General features: G+C 37.3%; 1 pseudogene; it reads left to right on the forward strand.

Moving 5' to 3' along the window:
• The first annotated feature begins 432 nt into the window (after window positions 1–432).
• On the forward strand, window positions 433–827 carry LOC138173868 (jupiter microtubule associated homolog 1 pseudogene; annotated as a pseudogene).
• Window positions 828–25,794: the final 24,967 nt, after the last annotated feature.

Below are 25,794 nucleotides of genomic sequence, written 5' to 3' on the forward strand. Positions count from 1 at the left end.
GGGGAGACCTCTGACATATTCTGACTTTTTTACCCTAGGCAAGTTACTAAACCTTTCAAATGCCCCAGTCAATTAAGTCTCTAAGAGTGTAAACTTCAGAACCACTACTCATCTGCTTTGCTGGAAGGAGTTTTCTTATATGTGTGAAATTACAGGTCCAGACCCAAAATATAGCATATTTATTTTATGCTGTGTCACATCAAGTCATGTCATGTCATGTCATGTCAATATAATCCAGTATTCTAGTCTGACCAAACAATCAGAATCAAATCAGAATGTCTTAGACACAGTAGGCCTTCCAACAACGTTTGCCTAATAGAATGTGTGTGTTAACTATATTCCATCATAGGAAACACAGAAAAGCTGTAAATTTTTCTTACCATTGAAAATGTAGATGATGAGCCTACAGAACAACCAGTGAGAAAGAACAAAATGGCATCTAATATTTTTGGGAACATGTGAAGAAAATCAGCCTTCTTGGGCCAAGTCAGCAGGGACTCAGTCTAGTAGGGATAGTTCTGAACCATCTGGACTCCAAAGAAGAAACTCTTCTGAAGCTGGTCCTGGACAGGTTTTAGGTCCAAAGGGAGAAGGTGATATACATGAAAATGTGGAGGCAGACTTATAAGTTGACCTGGGACAGAATGAAGAGAAATCTGTGCCTGCTGCACCTGTTCCCAGTCCAGTTGCATCAGCACCAGCACTATCCAGAAGAAATCTACCTGGTGGCAAGTCCAGCTTAGTCCTTGGTTAAATATGACTTTTTTTTCCTCCCCTCCATGCTTGTGAACTGCACAACTTGAGCCTGACTGTACATCTCTTCAAAATTTCTTTCATTAAAAAGCACTTTATGTAAAAAAAAAAAAAAAAGAAAGAAAATGTAGGGGCGGCTAGGTGGCACAGTGAATAGAGCATTGGCCCTGGAATCAGGAGGACCTGAGTTCAAATCCAGCCTCATACACTTAATGTAAAAACTAGCCATGTGACCTTGGGCAAGTCACTTAACCCCAATTGACCTCCAAAAAGCAAAAAAAAAGAAAAAAATGTAGAAGGACGTTCCAAGCGGACCCCTTCTTCTCCTCTGTTCTCCCCTCATATCCTCTTCCTTATTTGGGGGTGCATATTATTGTTGTGTCCGACTTTTCGTGATCGCATTAGGGGTTTTCTTGGCAAAGATACTGGAGTACTTTGCCATTTCCTTCTCCAGCTCATTTTACAGATGAGGAAACTGAGGCAAACAGTGTTAAGTGACTTGCCCAGAGTCACACAGCTGCTATGTATCTGAGGCCAGATCTAAACTCAGGTCTTCCTGATTCCAAGCCCAGTGCTCTATCCACCGCATTACCTAGCTGCCTGACTACATATTACAAAATAATGTTAGGACAATATTCAGTCTGAAGTCTTTCTTCCTGTCTAAATGAGAAACTTTATCAGTTTCATTAACTATCAATTCCAAAACAATGTCCTAAACTGAAAACTCTTTACATTTAGGCAGCTAAGTGGTTCAATAGATAAGAGGGCTAGACCTAGAGTCAGGGGACCTGAGTTTAAATCCAGTTATGTGAATCCTGGGTAAGTTGCTTAACCTCTGTCTGCCTCAGTTGCCTTATCTGTAAAATGATGATAATGATAGCACCCACTTGTCAAGGCAGATACTATTGAGATAATATTTGTAAATCACCTTGCATATCTTAAAGCAATATATAAATGCTAGCTATTATGATTCACACCATTCCTACTGATACCAAACCATTTCTTAACCCAGCTTCCAGACTCATCATTGCTCCTGATCAATCCTGAAAGGAATCCTGCCAGAAAAGATCAGGGTAATGATTAGAACAAGAGAAGGAAGAAGCATTGTATTCATCCAAAGAACTGAAGTATCCTTGGAGGAAATAGTAAAAAGAGGATTTAATGGTTTAAGAAAAGTAATTCCCTAGAGCACACTGACATTTTAAGATATTGCTATTCTGAGACTGATACCCAATGCCTGACCTCTTGCTTAATCTTGCCTGTGGAATTTTGTCAGCACAATGCTAGAAGCACAAGCCCTCAGGAAGTTATGAGAATAATAATAACAGTGATAGATTATAGGGTTTTTTTTTTGTTTGTTTGGGTTTTTGGTTTGCTTGGGGTTTTTTTGCTTTTTGGAGGGGTGAGGGCAGGGCAATTGAGGTTAAGTGACTTGCCCAAGGTCACATGGGTAGTAAGTATGTCAAGAGTCTGAGGCCGGATTTGAACTCAAGTCCTCCTGACTTGGGGGCCAGTGATCTATTCACTGCGCCACCTAGCCGCACCTTTTATAGTTAATAATACTAGTTAATTATAACAATGATGTTGAGGCAGTATGTGATGAAAATCCTTGTCCTCAGGAGGTTATGAAAATAATAATAATAATAATAATAGTAATAGCTTCCATTTACTAATCCTAGTTAATTATAATAATGATAATAACAGCATTTTATAGTTTACAATGTGTCTCCTTTTTACATATGAGGAAACTGAGGCTCAAATGGACTAAGATGACTTGCTCAGTCACACAATTAGTAAGTGGCAAAGACAGGACTCCAGCTTAAACTTTTAACTAAATCCAACACTCTTTTTTCAGACATAAAATCAGAATCTCTAACATTGACTGATGAACCACTTAACTGAGTTGGCTGAGGATGGCACAGTTATTCCTCCCTGTCCTGTACCTAGCCATTCTGTTTGACTGGATTCAATATCAGGGAGCTGGGTCTATAGTGAGAAGAAGCTCCCTTATCTTGTAATTACTGGCTCATTGAGTCCTCTATCCTGGCTCCCTGGGTAAAATTTTACTTAGCTTGGGTGATGCTTCATGCCTAGGACCCCTCAAAATGGGAGTAAAAGAGGAAGGTACTAAATGTACAGTATGAATCAGGGCATGGGGCTGGTAGTATAGCTCTATACACAAAAAGGACTGCTAAACAAAAAAGATCATAGTGCACATCAACAAAATGATTAGAACAGAATTTGGTAACATTACGGCTGTCACAATCTGCTGAAAGTCTGATACTTGAACCTCATCACAACATATGGTAGGTTTGCTAATTAACCATTTTATATTTCACCTTGGCTCAGAATTAATTTAAATAATAAACCAAATAGTAAAATGTCCAAGCTTGAGTCAATCTTCTTTGCAGCGGCCACCCTCTCCAAGAGAGAAGCTTCTCTTGCCACCAGTTTATTCCTGCTGCTGCCTCAACTGACCAGTCCTCTCATTGCTGCTAGTACATTTGTACATTTTGGCCTCACTAACAAGTCCCTCTCAAAGTTGTTGCTTGGTAACCTACTCAAGAAAGGACCACAAAAGAGGTCACGCAAATCTAAGTTCAGGTTTCTTAGGCAGTATATGTACTCAGTCGCATGAAAGCCTGATGAGAGAAAGGGATAATTGTCCCACTTGACTCTTAGGACATATCTAGAAAAGAAGAGAAGGAAGGTAGAGGAAAAAGTAGCTTAATTCTGTCCATCCACTGGGTAATCATTTCCTCTGGCTTAGCAACTAATTAGGGGATTCTTCATCTCTCACAGGGCAAATTCCTTAACGATTAGTCATATATAGGAAGCTAGCCCCAAAAGTTCCTTATAGTCAACCAGAAAGAGGGAACCAGAAGGATGTGCTCTCTACAGCCCACATTACAGTCAGTCAGTCTAGTTCTAATCAGAACTAGAAAGAACCTTAGAGATAAGATTAATTCCTTTGACCAATAAGAAAACTAAAGCTTCAAGAAGAGAGGTGGCTTATCTAAGGCTGCATAGCTTCATAGCAAGAAATAGCAAGGACTGAATGCAAGGTAAATACAGCCAAGACCTGATTAGTAGGAATAATGAATACCTGAATACCTTAAAGTGGACTCATGTATTCAGATCTGCACTATTTTAAGTTATAATTGTGTAAAGTATGATAATTGGTTCCAGTCCAATGGAAATATGCAATGTGAATTCAAATAATGCCATGACCACTTAATGGGTTTCAGGATTTATTAGATTTATGATTCATACTAATCAGGACCCAGTTGTACTAGAGAAAAGGAAGCAATGAAAAGGAGTGGGGTCCTGGGTTCACAGATTGTCATCCAGTGGTGATCAGACCACTTCCTAATATCTACATGATAGATTTGACCTATTTATTGAGTCAGAAATACTGTGGCTAGTTGGGCCCTTTATCTAGGTTATTGCATTACAGGACCACAGAGGGAAGAAGAAAGGAGATATGAAACTATGCAGAAGTCAGAAGGAAGACCTCTGGAAATTAATTCCACTTCATCACTTCTGAGGAACCCCCCGCTACTAAAGTCTTAATTCAACCCAATCAAATTCACCTACTGTATATATGTACATATTACATACTATGTATATGCATATATTCTCTACTATGCATGTATTACATATCATTTGTATGCATATATTACCTACTATGTATATACATATATTATCTACTATGTATATCTCTGAGGGAGATACAGAAATAAAATATAGTCCCTATCTTCAGAGACTTACATTTTGAGGCACTCTGTTCTAGTAGCAAAAGGTTCTGGCTTGTGAGCTGAAAAACTGGGGAGTCTCGGCTATGCTACAACCTCACTATGAATAAATATGAATAAATCACAACTCCTTTCTGAACCTCAGTTACTTCATCTGTGAAATGTGGGGGTTGAACTAGAAAAACCACAAGGCCTCTTCTAGCTTTATCAGTCTATATTAAATGGTTCTAAGGCACCCTTCAATTCGACATTTTCCAATTAAATCGATGGGATTGACACTTACTAGCTATATGACCTTGGGCAAGTCACTTAACCCTATTTGCTCATCTTCCTCATCTGTAAAATGAGCTGGAGAAGGAAATGGCAAACCACTCCAGTATCTTTGCCAAGAAAATCCTAATTAGGGTGACAAAGAGTCAGATACAACTGAAAAATGATTGATTTAATTAAATGTATCTAATAGAAGGAAATATGACATGAAGAAATAATGCTGATGCTAGGCAGAATGTGATAAAAATTACAAAAGATGTGTAAGTAAAGGCTGAAAATTGGAGGGATCATTTCCAGGTTGTTGTTGTTTTTTTTTTTTTGTGGGTGGGTGGGAAGGGAGGGAGTGTTAGGGATGATTTAATAGAGATGACATCTGGGTTAGGAATCATTTGGATTGCATGAGAGTTAAGATCCCATCCAACTCTAATATTTTAGGGTTCTTTCCCTCCCTTTCATTAGTACTTTTTCTTCCTTCTCCCCTCCTCTCTAACAAAGTAGTAGAGGTATTGAGAAGCAAGGTTAAAAAAAAAAAAACTTAAGAACATGGAAGGAGGTCTGGCAGGATGAGTGGGGTCAGGGATATTATAAATGTACGTGTGTGTGTGTGTGTGTGTGTGTGTGTGTGTGTGTGTGCTGGGAGAGGGTAATTCTATTTAGAACCATTGCATCATAGAGTTGGAAGGTCAGGGCTCACCTAGTCCAACCTTTACATCTCCCAAAAGGAGTCACTCATCTTTCCTTGAAGATCTCTATACATGGAGCTCATCAGTTCATACTATTGTGGAGCAATTTAAGTTGTTAAGAAATTCTTCCTTATTCTTTATTTAGTATCTAGCAGTGTCTGGCACATAGCCAATGGTTGTATTAATAAATACTTGTTGAATTGAACTGAATGTATACTTCCCTGTAACTGTAACCTCTACCAAATGCCCCTAGTTGGACCTTCTGGGCTTATGTGGGTCTAGATACCTCAGGTTATTTTCCTGCATGTGAAATCCTTGGGTTGGATCATAGAACAGATGATTCTAGTTTGATTCAATTCAATTCAACGAATATTTACATCACAGGATTCCAAGGAAGTAAAGATGCAGGATGGGAATAAAAAGTGTCTGTCTAGGTCTGCTCTGTGGAAAGAAAGAAAAAGATAAGAAATGACTAGAAATGGGGTGGCTAGGTGGTGCAGTGAATAGAGTAATAAGGACCCTTGGAGTCAGGAGCACCTGAGTTCAAATCCAGTCTCAGACACTTAACACTTACTAGCTTGTGACCTTGAGCAAGTCTCTTGACCCCAATTGCCCTGCCTCCCCCCCTCAAAAAAAAGAAGTGACTAGAAATTGGTTTTTACCTAAGATCCCAATGGAAAGCAGTCAAAGACAGCTTTTCATTTACATTAGGGCTTTGCTGGGTAAGCAAGCATCAAATAGCAAGAAATGATAGGAAAGACTCAGAAAAAGGTTAGAGGGCCATTTATGGAAAAGGCTTCTGATACTTCACACACATCACATACACACACACATCACATACACACACACATGCGCTCGTGCGAACAACAGGTGTAACAAACAGGAGATTTATCTTGATAGCTAGTCATATAAATTAGCTGCAAGAGATTTTACAAGAAAGAAAGAATTAAGTACCTTACTTCCAGCAAAAATGGATCGAGGGCAAGGCAATATTTTACAGTAATCTGAGGAGAGGACACTGTTGCTGCCAATATCAAGTAACTATTATATAAAGATAAAGTGGCAGGGTCTTCCTACTGTAGGAAATGGTGGAAAAATTGGAAGAACTTCAGGGTATCAAGAGTAATGAAGTTGGGAATCCCTGAGGAATCATAGGCAGGAAGAGGGGAGCCCAAGGAACAGAAACATCGACATTCTCTCCCTTCACTTTATCTTGCCATAAAAAGCAGAAGGTGGATTTTGAGCCAGCGGCCTTGTTTTCAGGTCCCAACAACACTTTAGAATGTATTAGGGATAGTTTTAAATCTTCATCATAGGAGGAAGTGTTGTATAGTGCTTTAAAGTTTACAAAGCATTTTACAATATGTTAACCAGATCACGGATCCATTGGTGAACTGGAGCAAGGGAAACCACAATCACTATCAGTCAACATTGATTCAACAAAGGCACATTAACCACAAGAACTAAGGGAAAGGGATCTCCCTTTCCAGTGATCTGTGAAGAATGTGTTAAGTTTGTCTTTCTACCAGCAACACATGATAGTAATGTGTGCATGAAATGGAAGTTTGGGTTTTTTTCTTCTTATTGTAGTTAATGAGTGGGTTGGAGCAAAGCCTTTCCATTATCCAGAGTATAGAACAGGGCACATAAAGTTCCCTTGAAGGAACAGAATTGTTTCCATGAAAAAACAAGATAGGAAAAGATCAGGAGTCCCCTTGGCCTCTTCAGAGTCTATGTCAGGAAACTGAAGGACGAAAGACAGAAAAAGAAGGTAAGAAAAAAGATGAAGCAACCTTTGGAGTTCTTTTAATAAGGATGAGGCCTTTACATGGAAAGCAAACCTAGACCACCTGAGGAGGAAGGAGTTACTTGTTCTCCAAAGAATGTGATTTGAACCTACAGGTGGTATCTGGAAAGAAGTCATCTGGAACTCAGCAGAGAAAGGAGAATCTCCTGAGGAGAGGTACTTAGATAGCCATATATTAAACTAGCATGAATTACTAGAAGGTATACTGTCTACCTGGAATAAATAATAGAAAGTCTACTGAACCTTCTCATGACATGTAGTCTTTTAGGAGAAATAATTTCTAAGTCATCCAAAGTCTGGTTAAGTAATACTCAGGAATCAAAATCAAACTGATTAAGATTGAGTCATTGCGAGAATTTGCCCACAGTCTATTCCTCAAGGAAGTCCCTATTTCACAGTCACTTTCCAACAGGGATGATCAGAAAGGCCTCTTGTTAGGTATGATAAAGAGGCTGCTAAGACTTTGGTGCACTGAATTATTAGGACTGTAAACAATATAATTAGAAAGGCCTCTTTCTAGGTATGATAAAGAAGCTGCTGAGGAAACATCTGATTTTAGAGCATTAAGTTATTAAGATTGTAAACAATTTCATAGCAAGATCTGGAAGGAAGTACAAAAAGAGTAATAAACCATTAAGGACCTTCAGCCAATGAAGGATGAGCACTCTCCCAATCTGATACTCAAAACACCTTTCTCACTTTGTCTCCCATTCTTCTCTCCCCTGCAAAGATACTCTCTTCACTGTCCCCAGAAATATGTCAACTCCTTTCCACACCTATGCCTTTGCTCATTTTAATCCCCTGGTCAATAATGCCTTCCTTCCTTCTTTCTACTCTCGAATATTTCAAGTCCTATTTTCTTTTTTGAAAATATGTAAATTTTTATTATAAAAACATCAACAAACATAACATTTGAAAGAAAAACAGAAATGGGGGCTTGGATTTGAAACTGAACTTCTCATACACACAATTTAACATGTATGTTAAATTTAGCATGATAGTAACAAAATAGGCCTGCTTAATTTATGTCCCCTTCTGAATTTCTTTCTGTACTTGTGTTTTTTAAAAATTTCATTGATGTTCTTTTCTTTATTTTTGTCATTTTTTGCATAACTTTCATGACTCACCAAATCTCTCTCTCCCTGAAATACTCCCCACCTCCAATAAAAGCTCTTCTGTGTACCCAAGAAAATATAGTCAAGCAAAAAAAAAATCCACAAATTTTGTGCATTTTGGGAAAACTATGTCTCATTCTGTGCCTCTAGTCCATCATCTCTCTGTCAAGACGTAAGGAGCATCACTTACAATCAGTGTTCTGGAGTAACGATTGGTTGTTTTATTAGAGTTTTTAGACTTTCAAAATTGCTTTCTTTTACATTAGCATAATAATTAAATAAACTGATTTTGATCAATTCATTCTTTACTTCAAAGAAAAAATAACTGACCTGGAAAACAGATCCAGGAGAGATAATCTGTGAATAATAGGCCTACCAGAAAATCATGATGAAAAAATGAGCCTGGACAACATTCTCCAAGAGCTTGTTAAGGAAAACTGCCCTGAGATACTAGAACCTGAGGGTAAAATAGAAATTAAGGGAATCCACCTGACACCTGATGAAAGAGATCCCAAACTGAAAAGTCCTCGAAATGTTGTGGCCAAACTCCATAACTACCAGATAAAAGAGAAAATACTTCAAGTGGCCAGAAAGAAACAATTCAAATATTGAGGGTCCACAGTGAGGATCGCACAGGATTTGGCAGCCTCTACACTGAAAGATTGGAGGCAGTGGAATACAATTTTCTGGAAGGCAAAAGAGCTCAGATTACAACCAAGGATCACATTCCCAGCGAGACTGAGCATATTCTTCTAGGCAAAGAGATGGTCATTCAACGATAAAACAGAGTTCCAGACCTTCCTGGTTTGTGGTAAGGCTGAAGGATGCTGTGGCTCTCAGAATTATTATAGCTTCTTAATATCTTTGGTACTATGATGCAATTGGCTTACCGATTTTGGGATTTGGTTTTCTGATGCCTAAATAAATGTTTCAGGGCAGCTAGGTGGTGCAGTGAATAGAGCACCAGCCCTGAAGTCAGGAGGACCTGAATTCAAATTTGACCTCAGACACTTAACACTTACTAGCCCTGTGATCTTGGGCAAATCACTTAACCCCAATTGCCCTGCCTTCCTTCCTCCAAAAAGCAAAAAAAAAAAAAAGTTTCAGTTCTGTCCTCTACCTGGAGAATCTGGTATATTTTGCAATCAAATGTCATGTGATATTTTGCATTGGCACTACACCTACATTCAGGTCATATTGAAGATCATTATGGTATAAACATATAAGATGATGGTCTAAACCTAATTTTTGCCAGACTGCTTTCCAATTTTCCCAATAGTTTTTGTTGAATTAGAAATCCTCACTCCCATAATTGGCATCCTTAGGGTTATCTAAATTTGCTATTATGTTCAGTTGCTTTTGAATCTTGTGTAACTAATTTGCTTTGTTGATTCATTTTCTTTTAATCAGTGCCAAATAGTTTTAATGATTACTACTTTGTAGTATAGTTTGTGATCTGTACTGCTAAATCCCCTTCATATTTATTTTTTATTTGATATTGATATTCTTGATCTTTTGTTCCTCCAGATAAATTTTGCTTTTATTTTCTCTGATTCTACAATCATTTAGTAGTTCAAATAGCATGGCTCTAAACCTGTAAAGTTGTTTTATTAATATTGTCATTTTTATTATATTAGCATAGACTAACCGTGAATTACTTGTTCATTCTTCTCCTACTTTTCCTATAGGGTTTTCTTGGCAAAGATACTAGATTAGATACTAGGTTTGCCATTTCCTTCTCCAGTAGATTAAGGCAGAGAGAGGTTAAGTGACTTGCCCAGATCACACAGCTAGTAAGTATCTGAGGTCATATTTGAATTCAGCTCTTCCTGATTTCAAACTCAGTTCTCCCTTCCCTGTTTTACCTACCTAACTGAGCTACTTAATATCTCTCCAATTACTTGTCTTCCTTTATTTCTATAAAAGAATGGTTTATTCATTCATTCATTTGTTTTTTACCTGTCTTCCTGTAATTCTTGAGTGTGATGAATTCCTGGTAGATGAAATTCCAGACAGTTTATACATTTGGTAGTTATCTTAAATTAAATTTTTCTATCTCTTCTTGATGGATTTTGCTGGTGATATACAGAAAAGCTAATTATGTTTTCGAGTTTATTTTATATCCTGCTGTTTTATTTATTTAGGGGCATCTAGGTAGTGCACTGGATAGAGTGTCAGACCTGGAGTCAGGAAAACTCATCTTCCTGAGTTCAAATATGGCCTCAGACACTTACTAGCTGTGTGACCCTGGTCAAGTCAGGGTTTTCATCCATAAAATAAACTAGAAAAGAAAATGGTGAACCACTCCAGTATCTTTGCTAAGAAAATCCCAAATGGGGTCACAAAGAGTCAGACACAACTGAAATGACTGAACAACAATAAATTTTACTGAAGTCATTAACTGTTTCAATTTATTTTTGAGTTAAATCTTTGGGGTTCTTAAAGTATACTATCATATCATCTGCAAAAAGTGATATTTTGTTTTTTCTTTGTCTATAATTGTTTCCTCAATTGCTTTTTTTATTGTAATAATTAGAATTTCCAGAACTATATCAAATAATGATAGTAACAAATGACATCTTTGTTTCATTCTTATTCTTATTGGAAAGATGTCTAGCATTTCTGAATTAGAGATAATGATAACTCTTGCTTTTTCATATTAAGGAAGAGTCTATTACTGTGCTTTTAAGTATTATTTTAACATAAAATTGTATTTATTTTGTCAAAAGCTTTTTTTGCATAGATTGACATAATCACATAATTTTTATTGTTTCACCACTAATGTGACCTATTATGTCTGTAGTTCTCCTGATATTGAAACAACCCAGAACTCCTAGAATGAATCTAACCTGATCATAGCATATAATCTTTAGAATAAATTGCTGTAACTTCTTGGCTGATATATTACTCAATCTTTTGCATCAATATTAATTGGAACTGGCAGCTCAAAGTTTTCTTCTGCTGCTGTGTCTCTCCCCAGTGTGGGTATCAAGGCCATCTTTAACTGACAGGAGTTTAGTAGGTTACCTTCTTTTTTATTCTTCCAAACCACTTATGCAATATTGGAATTAACTGTTCTTTGAATGTTTGTTCAAATCTACTTCTATATTCATATGGACTTGGGAATCTATTTTCTTTGGAAGTTCATTTATATCTTGTTCACTTTCTTTTTCTGAGATTAAGTCATTTAAATTCTATGTGGAATGGGGGTCCTAGAACTGGATTGGTCAAGACTTGAGTGGAAAAATATTTCTATTAAATTTATATTAAAACTTGTGGAATGCAACTAAAATAGTCCTCAAAAGAAAATTTATTTTTCTGAAGCTTCTAGTAACAAAATAGAAAAGCAAGGATCAATGGACTGAATGTGCAATTAAAAAGACTAGAAAGTAAATATATTGGCAACCCTAAAAAAGTTTAAAAAAGAAAATTTTTGAAAATTGAAGAATAGGGAGAAACTACAAAATAAGACTATAGAGCTTAGCAAAATAAAAAATATTTTTTTAAAAAAAGATTAATAAAATAGATTAATGAGATCATTATTTTTGAGAATTTCAACTTTTTCTCCTGCCTTTGGGGTGATGAGAGAATAATACAGGAATTATGAGAGAGGAAATATCAGAAATTGAGTCCTAACAGCAGAAAGGTATTAATTTAGTAATAGCATAAAATGACCCCACAGAAGAGGGACAGAGAAAGACAAGAATCTTGTAATAAACTATACTAGGTGTTGGGGTTTGACACTTCAGATCCATTTTTACAAGATGGGACTGTGTATCTCAGTATTTGCTCCAACTGAGGAGAGGAATTGGTTGGATATCTGGGAAGGTGCAATTCAAATCAGATTTAATAGGTATCCAAAGGGAGAGCAGCATGACATAAAAAGAGATGAGCAGTGAAGAAAAAGTAGGTACAGACCCCTCTCACCCCCCAGAGTAGAGTTCAGAAATATTTCCTACTCCACTGCCTTTACAGAGAATTAGCTTTGCTGTAAGCAGTCCAAAGAATACTAGGAATAAAGAGTAAAAAGGGATTTGGAAGGAGAAATAATGGTTTTTTGAAAAGGGACACTAGAAATTAACATTACTAAAATTAAAGAATGAATAGGGAGGATAAGGAGGGTTAGGTATTAGGACTAGAGTCCCACTCTTAGCTGAAGTGGGAAAGGTAGAGATTAAAACAGAAGTAAAAGTGAAATAATAATAGCAATAACAATAAAGTAATCTCCAGAAGTTTCAGATTGGGAAGGATAATGGAAAGGAGGGTATATTAGGGGAAGGTGACCTAGGTAAGTGTAAGCAATGTAAATAACAGAGGTTAAGTACTCTGGGTATGTGTATGCACATGTAAGACAACACAAACTTAACAATTATAACCCTGAATGTGTATAATGCATAAAATTCCCCAATACAAACAAAAAGAATAGAGGAATGATTAAGTGTATCTAATAATAACATTGAAACAACATATTAAAACTTATGGGATGCAATTAAAATAGTCCTCCGAAGAAAATTTATTTTTCTGAAGCTTCTATTAACAAAATAGGAAAGAAATGATCAATGCACTGAATATGCAATTAAAAAGACTTAGGAAGTAAATATACTGGCAACCCTAAGAGAGTTTAAAAAGGAAAAATTTTGAAAATTAAAGAATAGAGATAAACTACAAAATTAAGACTATAGAACTTATCAGCAAAATTAAAAGCCTTAAAAAAATAAGGTTAATAAAATAGATTAATGAAATCTTCAAGTAATGCTTAGAGAGTGGACCTTGTAGTCACAAAATCCTGCCTCTGACACATTCTGCCTGGGTAAAGAACAGTAAGTCATTTAGCCTCTCTGTGCGCCCAGGCAACTAGTCAACCCTAAATTGTAAAATAGTCACAATCTGCATTGGTGAAAGAAGTTTCCTTAGTTGGAGTTCCCAGTACCAATGAAGTCACAGGTTGAAACCAGAAAAAGGCCTAAATCAATTAGCCATTAGCCAATAATACCATTACATCTAGAAAAAGAGATTAAAGTCAAATTACCAGGATAAAAAATGAACCAAATAAATAAATATTCAACAGAGAAAATGAAAAGAATGAGCAGAAATTACTATACACAATTTTATGCCAGCAAATCTAAGAATTAAAAGGAAATTAATGAGTACCTACAAAAAAATAAAATACCCAAACTAACAAAACAGGAAATAGAGATTTTAAACAGCTCAGTCTCAGAAAAAGAAATTGAGCAAACTATAAATGAATTGCCAAAGAAAAAAACCAAGAGCCAGATGGATTTATAAGTGAATTCTATCAGACATTTAAAGAGCAATTAATACCTATGCTATAAAAATTATTCTCAAAAATAGAGACAGACGGCTCTCTATCAAACTCTTTTTATGAGACAAATATGGTCCCTATACCCAAACAAGAGAGAAAGAAAGCAGAGAACAAGAACTACAGAGCAATCTTAATAATGAATATTGAGGCAAAAAAAAACTGAAATAAAATCCTCACTAGTAGTCTACAGAAATATATCCAAAAAATGACTCACCATTACCAAGTTGTATTCCTACAGGGAATGCAGGGATGGTTCAGCATTAAAATAATAATAATAATTAACAACACAATCATATGATAAAAATGACAATCAGTATCTAAATTAGTTTATAGATTTTGTGCAATTATCAAACAAATTACCAGGATTATATGTTTTTAGAGTTAGAGAAAATAAAAACAAAATTCATCTTGAAGAACAAAAGGTATAGTGTCTCAATGAAAATGAGAAAAGGTATAAATAAAGATGTTGTGGTTTTGTTGTTGTGACTGTGTATGACTCTGTGACCCCACACAGGGTTTTCTTGGCAAAGATACTGAAAGAGTTTGCCATTTCCTTCTCCAGTGGATTAAGGCAAATAGAGGTTAAGTGACTTGCCCAGTCACACAATTTGCATGCACACTTGCCCAAATCACACAATTAATAAGTGCTCAGATATTAGTCAGATTTGAATTCAGGTCTTCCTTACTCCAGGCCCAGTGCTCTAAGCACTGAATCACCCAACTGCCTCCTGGAAGCATTATCACATCTCAAAACATTATAAATCAGCAGCCATCAAGACTATTTGGTACCGAAAAAAGAGGGGAGGAGAGGAGGGTGGGGGGAGAAAGAGGAGGAGAGAGATGGGGAGTCAGAAGAGGAGATGAGAGGAAGGGAGGGGAGGAGAGGACATGAGTGGAATAAACCACGAGCCAAAAGCAGAAGCAAACAGAAACAATATTTAATAAATCCAATAACATAAATTAATAGGAGATATACTCCCTTTCTGATGAGAACTGTTAGGAAAACTGAAAAATAGTTTGGTAGCAATTAGATTTAAACAAATACATTACATATCACAATAATCTCAAAACAGATACATGATCTGAATATGATCACAACATTTTTTTAAAAAAGGTATAAGGAGATGAGGCTCCTCTTATAATTATGACTAAGGGGAGAGTTTTTCACTGAATAAGAGATAAAAGAAATAATAAATGATAAAACATCTCATTTGACTACATAAAATTTTAAAGCTTTCACACGGTGCAAGATTCAGGACTGCCAGGATAGAACATAATATAGGTTGTCAGATATAGTCTTTGTATCAGATGTTTTTTGCTTAATTGTTTTTCTTTATTACAAGGGAGGATTCATTCTGAAAGTGGAGTTAAAAAATGACAGTGATATTAAGACAAAAGTCATCAATAAGTAGAAATATGATTTGAATATAAAAGGTGATACAGTAAAAAAAGAAAACAAGATCAAATACCTTTTATAGTTATGTCTTAAATAACAAGGGATAACAAAATCATAAAAGATTAAACAGATAATTTTAGCTACATAAAACTCAAAAGCTTTTGCATGAATAAAATCAATAAAGATAGAATTATAAATAAAATGGGAAAATATTTGCATCAAATGTCATTGATAAAATACTGTCATGCAAAATATGCAATGAATTGATACAAGCATGCAACACTAAGAGACTGTCTCCAATAAATAAATAGTCAAAAGATAAGAATCGTTTTCAAAAAAAGAATTGCAAACAATAAATGATCATTTGAAATGACCAGTGAAAACATGCTCCAAATCACTAACAGAAATAGAAAAGAAAATTAAATAACTCTGAGTTTTCACTTCACATCATGAAATTGGCAAAAATGCTACAGGATGGGAAAAATCAATGTTGTAAAACCTAGGGGAGATGAACTTTGATGGAATTGTGAAGTAATCCAACCATTCTGAATTTCACTTTGGAAGTATGCAAGAAAGGTGTCCATATCTTTTAACCCAGAAGTCCCACCACTAGGCTTACAGCCCAAGGAAGACAAAGACAGAATAAAAATCCCAATATATACTAAAATATTCATAGACATGCCCTTTGTGACAGCAAGAACTAGAAATAAAGTGGATGCCATTGGAAAATGACTGAAAAGCCTGGGGCATAATAATGTAGAGGAATATTATTGCATACTATGAAATTGTGAATATGATTAATTCAGAAAAGTATGGGAAGATTTGTGTGAACTGATGCTGGAGATTTTAAGTGGAACCACGAGAACAACATGCACAACTGGTACAACAATATGAGAGAAAGGAACACTAAGAGGAATTTGAACTCTCAAGAATGAAAAAAAAAACAATGCAAGTTCCAGACAAGAGTAAATGAAATACACCACCTCCTCCCTCACAGCAGACAGGTAGGTGAACTACTACGAAGCATATTGTATGGCTTATCATGTATATTTTTGAGTATTTTTGCTTATTTGTTTTTCCTTGTCACAAGGGAGGGTTCAGTCTGGAGTTAGGGTGAAATCACTGCTATGTAAAAACAAAAAAGCAAAAAAAAGTAGGAAAATGTATTCTTTTACATCACAAGGGGGTCAGGGGGTTGCAAAGCCAAGTACTGTGTGAGGTCCAAGAGGGGAGGGTTATTAATAGCCAGGTGATCAAAGAAAACTTCCTGGAGAAGGTGATGTTTTTTTTGTTGGTCCATCACAAGTTGATTGGGATTTCAATTTTAAAAGCAGCTAAGTGTGGTAGTGGAGAGAGCACTGGGCAGGGAATCAGGAAGACTCATCTTCCTGAGTTCAAATGTGGCCTTAGGCACTTACTAGCTGTGTGACCCTGGGCAAGTCACTGAACCCTGTTTGCCTCAGTTTCCTCATCTGTAAAATGAGCTGGAGAAGAAAATGGCAAAGCACTCCAGTATCTTTGCCAAGAAAACCCCAAATGGGTCCAACAAAGTGTTGGACACTACTGAACAACAAAAAATACCTTCTACCTATTGTTTTTTGGGGTTCAACAGAACACATTTAATCCCTCTTCCATATACTTCCAAATACTTGAAAGCATCTCCAATTGTCCCCACTGAGCTTCCTCTTGTCTAGCTCTAACCATCCTCAGTTCTTTCAACCAATCTCCATTAGATGTGGATTCACGTTCCTCCACTGCCCTATTTATCCTCATATGCATATCCTTGAAAAGAATTAGACATGTCTGAAAAATTACTGAACAAAAGAATTTCAATAAGAAAAAAGTAAGAGGGAAGTAATTCCAGGAATAAGGAGTAGTGTAAATGAAGGTTCAGAGGAAGGTTCTGGGTTTCATTCAAAAGAAGCAAATTTGTGTGTGACTCAATAGATGGGTGCCATCAAAATAGCCATTTCAGGAATATAGGTTCTCTAGAACCCCAAGAGTCCAATAAGTCTCTGAGCTTCCTTTTTAACCTGTGGGAGAGTGAATGTTAATAACTTATTATGGACTAGACTCAGAAACATTGAGGTTGTCCCAATCCATCATATTCCTCAAAATGAGCATTCTAGACCTTAAATTTCTTTAGAGTTGGTCTCTTATCCATTTGTCTCCCATATAAGCCCCCACCCAATTTAGGGCCTCTGCCACTATGACTTTCCAGGTCAGGTGATATTAGAGCATCACTATATAGTGTTAGACTTCAATGCCTTTAGAAAATGGAACCTCTTTTAATTTTCCTCTACCCACCGCCTTCTGATAAACTATGGCAATAGAAAGGAAAGTCCAAGTTAGCTCTGAAGAGCAGCAAAGATTCACTGACCTCTTGCTTAGGTAAAAGCAAACTGCTTTTGACGTGTCTTGGTCCCAGGGACAGAGAAAAAGGAATTAACTAGATCAGTTATCCCATTTCACTCAGCTGGGGTTACCTGGTCCACCATGTTTAAAGGTTTAGGATTAGCCACAGAGATTACCATAACAACATTATTCAGTACCCCAAAATTCACTGTATGGCTCTAGGTGCCATTTGTCTTCTTCACCAGCCACACAAGGAAATATCTACAGCATCTTTCAGGTGAAAGTATCCAATATACAAAGTACTGAAGCTGCCCTTGCCACAATCTGATAGGAAGCTATTTCAGTAGGTTATGCTGGTGGTCACAAGGGTCTGTATTAGGGTGGTGGTAGTGGGGACAGAGAAGAGGAGACAAATACAGAAATGGTGCAGAAGTGGAATTAGCAGGTTTTGGAAACTGACCGGATAGGAAGAGTAAGAGACAGGGAAGAGTTAAGATAAGGGAAACACTAAGAATGTGGAAAGCAAGGTGAATGGTGGTGCCATGGATACAAGGAACAAAATAGGAGTAGATTTAGTGGAAAAGATAAGTTCAGGTGAAGACATACAGATTTTGAGGTATCAGTAGGATATCCAGATGAAGATGTCCTATAAACAAGTCTGGAGCTAGAAGAGATATTAGGTCAGAAGCATAGATTCACAAAGAAGTGGTAGTTGAAGCCATGGGAATGAATGTGATTGCTAAGGGATAGACTGTAGTAAGAGAATAAAAGACTGCCCCAAACTGGTCCCTAAGGAATATCCACATTGAAGGATTAAGAAGAGGATAAGAATCCAAAGACAGAGAAGCTACAGTTAAAGAGTTGGAAGGAGAACCTGTCTATTACTGGAGATGTGCAGAGGACACTTTAGGTGAGCCTAAAGAGGTCAAACTTACGTCTCAGCAGTATTAATTCAACTCCAAATAACAATGATTTTATCCATCTGTGCAATAGCCCATATAACATTAAATATAAAAGGCTAATACAATAATGACTTGTTCTAGCAAAGATGAGAATAAGATGGCAATTAATAACAATAATAATAATAGTAATAATGATAGTTCACATTAAAATAGTGCTTTAAGGTTTCCAAATCGCTTTACATTTTTTTTTATTTCATTTAATCTTCACTGTGGCTCTATGCGATGAATGCTCCAGCAGCCCCAAATTTTCTACTAAATGACCATGTGATTATGAGCAAGTCACTCAGGTCACTATATAAAATACGAATGTATATAATGAGAGGATTGACTAGAAGATCATCTTTGGGGTTAACCAACAATGTACAGCTTTTTATGCTACATATTCTGACCCCAAAGGCCCTTCTAGTTCTGACATTCTATATTTCTACAATCACTAGATCTGGTTGCAAAAACAAGTAATGAAAGTACTATTTCTCCCTGATTTTAATTGTTGATTACAGGCAGTTCTGGTATTGAGAGAAAAGAATTCTTCAGAACTAGTGCCTATAGCAATTCCCTTTCTGTCCTCTTAACTCAACTTCCCTGTCTTCCTTGCTGTGCTAACACCCAGAGTGCTCTAGCTTATTTGGTTCTCCATAGCACCATAGCATAGAGTGACTGTTCCAATTTGCTGTGCCCCAGAGCAGCCTGAATCTATTATACAGACATTTCCTAGTTCCACACCCTTTTTTTTGGGTGGGGGGAGAAGGAAAAGGGATAAAAGTAGAGGTATGATGATCGTGACGGTTATATCTTGAAGTTAGGCTTAAGGTTCCAGTTAGGGTAGGCTGAGGAAGAACCCGTTCAAATTCTGTTTCTGCTGCCCTAGAGTTTTCTCTGCCTCCATATGCTAAAAAGAAAGAAAACAATTTTTTTAAGAAAAAAAAAGGGGGGGGGACTTAAATCATTAAAAAAAATACAAAAAGTCTGACTTATGTGAAATTTAATTTAATTTATTTTTATACCGGCAGCTGTCGGTTCAAAGAACAACAACAAAGTAGCCCATCTGTGCTTAATTTCATCAATCTACTGTAGATAGTCACGTGACAGCGGACTTGGACTGAGACATAACACGTGGCCTGCTCACCACGCTCTCAAGCCATGCTTTCCTATAAAGTCAGATGGAGCTGCTTCCTCAAGGCAGGGAGCCAGGCTCAGCCGAGGAGGGGAGGGGTCTTTCACTGAGGGTTGAGGGCTGGTTTTCCAGGACTGAAGCCTTTCAAAAGGGAGTCTGAGTTGGTTATATTCTCCCCCTCACTGGAGGTGGGCTAATAGGGATATCATGGGCAAATGAATAGAAAAATAAGATTGTTCAGGACCTTCAAATCATTCAAATTCAAATGATTTGAACAAAAAATGTTAATATCAGAAAGGGCCTTAGAATATAGACTATCAAAGATGGAAAGGTTTTAGAATCATAGCATAAAGAAGGAAAGATGTAAGCATCCCTTACAGTCATAGAGTAGAGAATGTTGAAGCTGAAAGGAAAAAGTGTTCACCTAGAACAACTTGCTCATTTTACAAAAGAGTAAACTGAGGCCCAGGGAGGTAAAGTGAATTACTCCACACAGCCTGTTAGTGGCAATACTCATGTTAGAAACAAGTCTCCTGGCTTCTGGCCCCATGCTTTTTCTATTATATCACACTGTGTCCTCTGAATTTTCTTTTCAACTCAATGCCAATGTGTTATCTGCTGTATATGCCAATTCCACTCTCCAAAGATGGGACCAGTTTATCTTTCCTGGGGTCCAGACCTCAAAAGGACTCTTGAACTGAGAGCAAACACAGTGTCTATCAGATCCCTGCCTTTGGAAAACCCAGGCAAAAGGGGACATGGCCTCAGCCTTTCCTTACCCTCAATCATGACCAGAAGAGAATCCAGGGTTAGCCAAGGCTTTATTTATCCTCCAATTAGAAGAAATGGAAGGGGGGAAGTCAGAGGGCCTGTAATTAAAATACAGATCAAGAGATTCACATTTTTCAATTTGCCATGTTAAAAAGTGAAAAAAAAAAACCCCAATCAGCTTGTCATCTTTCTCATTAAATAACAGATGGTCCAGTGTGAGTCATAGATCCCCGACTGTCAGAAATGTGCAAACTCTTCTCCTTGCTGAGTTTTTTAACTGGGATGATAATAGCGACATCAACTTACAGGATCATAGGATCATCAGATTTTAGTTTGAAGGGTACTTAGAGATGATCTAGTCCAACCCCCTCATTTTACCAATGAAGAAATTGAGGCCCAAAGAGGGAAAGTGCCCTTGCCCAAGGTCACACAGGTAGCAAACAATTTGACTTTAGGTCTTCTGATTCCAAATCCAGTCTTCTTTCCATTTCACTAGCATGTAAAAAAACTAGTCTACTGTAGAGTCACCTATGCTGGAACAAGTGTTGTGGGAAACCAGGTGCTAGGCAACACTTTCCCATCCTCTGGCTTCCCTCTTATCCCCATCTCCAAATGAAGATGTGCACATAGACAGTCCCTGTGCCAGGCCCAAGAATCCACCACCCTACCCATTCCAACCCTGTTAAATAAGAATTAATCATGACCACCACACCTCTCTTACTGGTGCAAGAAAGAAGGCTATACCTAACTTAAAAGAGCAAGATATTAAAACAGTCTAGTATGGTAGAGACTTTTGAACTAGTATTTGGGAATGTTGATTCTACTATTGATTGGATGGATGACCTTGGGCCAGTCTACTCCCCTCTATTGACCTTGTTTCCAAATTAGTGATCTGAATGAGATTATCTCTAAGGGTCCCATTCAACTCTGACACCAGAGATGTAACCAGGAATTCTAGTGCCTAGGGCAAATTCACCTGGGGAGCTGGGGGGCTTTGTAGAAGAATGGATGGATGGAGGAACAGAGATCCAAAAGCCACTGAGAGGGAGACCAACACACACTACTACTGCTGCTATTTTTGTTACTGAACCCAGACATCCAGGGTGATATTAATCCCCAGGTCTGGTGACATGACACTGGAAATCCACTGTGGTTGGGTACAGACACACTGGGATAGGGGTGGGGAAGGGAAACAATCCTGGGAGAAGAGTATGATGGTAATAGGACCCTAGGGCCTAGGGCCACGAGAGGGGAAGGGACAGTCAGGCCAAGCTCTGCAAGGTATAAAGAGGGCAAAAAAGTGCAAGATACTGTGGAAGGATGTATTCTGTCCCCCTTCCCTCCATGTTATTCCCCTGGAGCAAAACTCCAACCACCCCATGAGAGTTAGGGCTTTGATCGACTTGCTCTGGTTCAGTGACTCTAAGGTCTCATCTTGTTTTGACAGTCCATGACTCATGCCAATCTAACTTCATGGTTTTTTTTTCTTACCAGGCTTACCAGACTAATAGATCAGAGAAATGCCATAGACACAGCATACCTGGATTTCAGCAAAATATTTAACAAAGGCTCTTATGATAATTTATGGGCAAGATGGAAAGCAATGGGCTTTATATGGTGGAACCATGAGGTGAATTCATGACAAACTTGAATGACTGCACCCAAAAAGGAGTCAGTAGATAAATGCCAAACTCTAGGTGGTGGTGGTAAGGTGGTTCTAGCTAAACATACTTGTGAGAATAAACACTTTTACCAATGACTTGAATGAAAGCATAGGTTGTATTATTTATCAAATGTATGCCTAACATGAAACTAGGAAGAATAGCAAACATAATAAACAACAATAGGGTTTCAAAAGGATCATTAGAAGGCAGAATAATGGACTGAATGTAATAAGATAAAATTTGATAGAGATAAATGTTAGATTTTACACTTGAGCTAAAAAAAATCAACCACATCAGTACAGAATGAGAAAATAGTGGCTTATGACTGAGGCAACAGTGTGACCTGCCAGCAAAAATCAAAAAAAGCAAATGCAATATCAGGCTATAAGAACAGAACCACAATGCCCAGAGGGAAAAATTTTAAATATAGTTGAACCACACCTAGAGAATTATCATTAGTTCCAGGCAGCACATTTTAAGAACAATGACAAACCAATTAAAAGGAAAGTGATGATGAAGGTGAGGGTCCCAGAAAATATGCCCCAGGAGGAATGGTTGAAAGAACTGGGAATATTTATCCCAAAGAAATAGTCAGTGTTTATGATGTGTCAGGCACTCTTCTAGGTTAAAGGGATGCAGAAATAAAAATGATATCAGAAAGGAGACAAGCAACATATATGCATATAAGGAAATACAAAATAGAGAGAGTAAATACAAGGTGGTGGGGGTGGGATAGCACTAGCAGCTGTGGAAATCAGTAAATTACATTTGTCAAGTGTGTTGTAAATCCAATTCAAAGAGCTTTAAAACAAAAAGGATGGGAGATCTGGAACACTGCCTGTGTATATCCCCTAAGCTAGATTCTACAGAAAGTAGCCATAATAGAGGGAGGACAACAGCAGTGAAGGCAACCAGAAGTTGGCAAGAGACAAAATCCAAGAAAAAGAGACCACAGTAAAAATCTATGACCCCAAATGTTTAAATACAAATGCCCAACATTTAACAAAAGGAAGTAGAGATCCAAATTAAAGAAGGTAAATTTGACCTCACAGGCAGCACAGAGACTTGGTGTGATGACACCCATGAGCAGACTATGTTTCTGTACAGGTAAGAAATTAAACAAGTAGGAGATGGGATGAGAGGATAGCATTGCATATTTAAAAAGAATACTCAGGTGAGAAAATCCAAGAACTAGAAGGGAGAAGTCCAGCAGAGATTATTTGTGTAAATAGAAGTGATCTTTGCCATTGGGATATACTGCAACAGAAAGACGAAGCAGATGAGGAATTTCGGAAACAGGTTACGAGCTTGATTCAGAGATGTGCTTCACAGTAGAAATGATGAGTGATTTCTATTATCCAGACATCTTCATGGAGCTTGCTCTCAGAAAATAATTTCTTAATTTTCATCCTTCAAAAGATGGTGAAAACAAGAAGAGATTCAACTCAGGATCTGATTTTAACAGGAAGGAACTAGCCATTGATATGGAAATGATAGAAACCCAAGGAGATAGTGACAATTCCAAACTAAAGTTTACAATAGAAGAGAGGGGGGTGGCTAGATGGCTCAGTGAATAGAGTGCTGGCCCTGGAGTCAGGAGGACCTGAGTTCAAATCTGGCCTCAGACACTTAACACTTACTAGCCATGTTACCTTGGGCAAGTCACTTAACCCCAATTGCCCTGCCTTCCCCCCACCAAAAAGCTAAATAAATAAATAAAACAATTAAAGAGGAAATCCAGGTAGAATCTGACATGGACCTTAGATTTTGAGAAAGTAGCTTTCAAAAGACTCAAAGGAAAGATAGGCAATATCTTACAAAATAAGATGTTTAAGGGGAAAGAAGTCAGTCCAAGAGGGATGAGAAATGTACAAGAATGAAATTCTGAGGATACAAAATAAAACAATTTTTATGGGAAAGAAAAATGTAATTTTTATTAAGATTTTGTTGCAGCTGCACCAACCAACTTATGTTTTCAAAAAAAGAAATGTACAGAAGATGAAAGCAAGGTCAGGTAAAGGGGGAAAAATTAGTCCTGCAGAAATGATATGAATGTATTATTATATATGTGTGTATCTATGTATTATATATAAACATACATAAACATAGATATATAGAGACAAATATGGATATTGATGTAGTTGTAGCTATAAATGTAGGGATAGATGATACAGATGCAAATATAGTTGGGAGAAAAGGAGGCACAAAGCAGGGCTGAGACTTAAGCTTGAGGTGGAGGGGATGGTGATAACTGACAGCAAGCAGAAGGTGTCTAATTCTTACTTTGCTTCTGTTTGCTCTGCCAAGGAAAACAACTTTTATAATGAAATGACAGAACAAAAACAGCTAAAAGGGAGTTGAAATCCAAGATAAGTTAGGAGGTGGTGAAAGACAGTCTGTGTTCATTGGAGGGATTCATGTCACCTGGTCCAAATGGACTGTATCCTTGGATTCTGAAAGAATTGACAGATACGGTGTCTAAGCGATTCTTAGTGATATGTTTGTTCTTGAAGAGGACCATGACATTAGGAAGGTAATACCATGACTTGTAAGTAAATTGGATTTCAGTGAGGAAGGCTGTGCAGAGTCACCAGCTTCACTGTCTCCTCTGGAGCCATCTGGGTCCAGTGGCCAAGATATAGATCAGGACAACTGGAGATGGCCCTCCAGTGATATGTGAAAGATGATGGAAAATAGAAGAAGGACCACAAGAATGGAGAAGGGCAAATGTGGTCCCAATTTTATTTTTAAATGGAAGATATCTACAAACTATAAGCCAATGAGACATTTCATTTCCTGAGAAAATTCCAGAAAGGATCATTAAAAAGATGATCGGCAATTATCTACTCAGGAGAGTAATGATTACAAAGAGCTAGCAGTGCTTAATCAAGATTATGTTATGTTAGACTTACCTCACTTCCTTTATTGACAGAACTAGTCAATAGGCAAATGCCTACTATGGATCAGGCATTGTGCTAAGTGCTAGGAATGCAAAGAAAGGCATAAGACAGCCCCTGATCTCAAGGAGTTCACACTCTAATGTGGGGGAGACAACACATAAAAAGAAGCTGAAAGGGTGGGAGGTGTCTAAGCCACTAAGAATGGCTTAAACAATGTGAAATCCTACAGGTGAGGTAGGAAATCATCTGAGGAAGTGTGAGCTTCCAAGTTGCTTTCATCCTGTAGAATAATGAGTTTCTTGAGATCCTGAAATCCAAGAAGTCAGCAGAGTGGGAAATGATGAGGTGAATTCCCTAGTTGCCCTCCTCCAACAGAGGGCCTGGGAGGAGATCCTAGATGTCCACACCCCACTTAATTATAAGATGAAAAGAATCCTTTGGGTAAAGTTTTCTAGATTCTAGAACAACTTTTGATAAAAAATATTATTCTTGTGGAGGAAATGGAGAGATATGCACTGGAAGATAATGCAATTAAGTGGGTTGCTTTAAAGAATAATTAGTTGTTAATGGTTCCATATCAATGTGTCAGGAAGTCCCCAGATTTTCTCCTTGTGTTGTTTAACATTTTTATCAATTCCTTGGATAAATGCAAATATTTCACATGCTCATGAAATTTGAAAAGGACACAAAGCTGAGAGGGACAGCTAATAACCTGGGACAGTTTTAGGATCCAAAAAAAGATCATTACAAGTTAGACCTAAGAAAATGAAATTCAAAACAAATGAATGTAAAGTCTTGCATTTGGATTTTTAAAAATCAACTTCACAAAAATAAGATGAAGAAGGCATAAATAGTAGTTCTCTGAAAAAAAGCTGGGGGTTTTGAAAGACAGGAAGCTCAATATAAGTGTTCTGTGGTGGTCAAAA

Source organism: Petaurus breviceps, unplaced genomic scaffold (genome assembly GCF_028583685.1).
Source record: "Petaurus breviceps papuanus isolate PSGF00001 unplaced genomic scaffold, PetGlider_PUasm1.0 66, whole genome shotgun sequence".
Classification (NCBI taxonomy): Eukaryota; Metazoa; Chordata; class Mammalia; order Diprotodontia; family Petauridae; genus Petaurus; species Petaurus breviceps.